The sequence below is a fragment of the Sphaeroforma arctica genome (genome assembly GCF_001186125.1).
Source record: "Sphaeroforma arctica JP610 unplaced genomic scaffold supercont1.2251, whole genome shotgun sequence".
Taxonomy (NCBI): domain Eukaryota; class Ichthyosporea; order Ichthyophonida; genus Sphaeroforma; species Sphaeroforma arctica.
Window position 1 is genome coordinate 5,545 of NW_014038307.1, and position 2,275 is coordinate 7,819.

A 2,275-nucleotide genomic window follows, 5' to 3' on the forward strand; every position below is an offset into this window, starting at 1 on the left:
AAACATATATACACGTACAATAAACATTAAATATATGGATGTATGTGTATATATACAGATGTATATCGTCATGCATTGCTGCAAGACATACTCACACATGAAACTTACGGTTTGTTGTTTTCGGCCAAGTCTACGAGGAAAGCGATTGTAGAGTCCTTTACTCCTGTATACGGTTTTAAGTTGGCAACAGCACCAGCCCTGGGAAGGAAAGTGGTGGCAATGATGACTCAGCGCGCTTGAGGCTTCAGAAAGACATACATAGTAAATGTGTGTATACGTATACGGTTATACTAATATATACCAATGTATGTGTACATACATATATCAGAGAGACATAAATAGTAAATGTGTGTATATGTATACTGCCATACTAATATATACCAATGTATGTGTACATAGATATATCATAGGGACATAAATAGTAAATGTGTGGATATGTGTACTGTTATACTGATATACGCTAATATATGTGTACATACATATATCAGAGGGACATAAATAGTAAATGTGTGCATAAATAGTAAATGTATGTATACGTATTCGGGTATACTCATATATACCAATGTATGTGTACATACATATATCAGAGGGACATAAATAGCAAATGTGTGTATATGTATACTGTTATACTAATATATACCAAGGTATGTGTACATACATATATCAGAGGGACATAAATAGTAAATGTGTGTGTATGTATACTGTTATACTAATATATACCAAGGTATGTGTACATACATATAGCAGAGGGACATAAATAGTAAATGTGTGTATATGTGTACTGTTCTACTGTATACATACAATAAATAGGAAATGTGTGTATATGTGTACTGTTCTACTGATAAATACCAATGTATGTATACATACAATAAATAGGAAATGTGTGTATATGTGTACTGTTCTACTGATATATACCAATGTATGTATACATACAATAAATAGGAAATTTGTGTATATGTATACAGTTATACTGATATATACCAATGTATGTGTACATACATATATCAGAGGGCCATAAATAGTAAATGTGTGTATATGCATACGGTTATACTGATATATACCAATGTATGTGTACAGACATATATCAGAGGGCCATAAATAGTAAATGTGTGTATATGTATACGGTTATACTGATATATACCAATGTATATGTTCAGAGGGACATAAATAGTAAATGTGTGTATATGTATCTTGTTATACTCATATATACCAATGTATGTGTACACAGATATATGTACATGTTGCAGGGGTGGGGTTGATACCATGCCTATTAGTGTACCTACACCAAATATATTGCATGCTGTGAACAAGCTCAAACAGATAGAACGGACAAGGCACACGCCTACATGGGCCAAACAAACTTAAATAGATCTCATACCCACAAAAGAAACAGAACCCGCACATAGCGGTCCATAGTACAAGTCTCAAGTAATAGTACTAGTCTGAATTAATAGTACTAGTCTGCATAACAGTAACAGTCTCAATTAATATACCAGTTTAAATTTTAAACAAGTACTAGTCCGAATAAATGGTACTGGTCTCAAGCAATAGTACTAGTCTGAATTAATAGTACCAGTCTGTATAATAGTACTAGTCTGAAGTAATAGTACTAGTCAGAAGTAATAATACTAGTCTGAAGTAAAAGTACTAGTCTGCATAAATAGTACAAGTCTGAAGTAATAGTACTAGCCTGAAGTAATGGTACTAGTCTGAATCAACAGTACTAGTCAGAAGTAATACTACAAGTCTGCTATAACAATACTAGTCTGAACCCGTACACCATACAGTGCGACAGGGATGAACCCCACGAGTTCTATTGCATTCCACAGACATTGCTCGAGTGCAGGCGTACCTGTCCTCGCGTTTGCTGTCTTTGATCGCATCAGCCAGAGCCTTGGCCTGTTGGGCCTTGGTCTGTTGGGTTGTGCTTTGGACCTGAGACTTAACCTGTACAGACAATACCATATATCATACCAGGTTACACTCAGTCTTAACCTGTACAGACAATACCATATATCATACAAGGTGAGGGTAGAATTATCTGGAAGTGTTTATGTCTTGATATATACCTACAATATACAATTATCTGGAAGTGTTTACGTCTTGATGTATACCTACAATGCTACCCACGCGATACGGATGAGATAGGAATAGACTTAACCTGTACAGACAATACCATATATCATACAAGGTTACACTCAGGTGAGGGTAGAATTATCTGGAAATGGTTATGTCTTGATGTATACCTACAATGCTACCCACACGATACGGATAA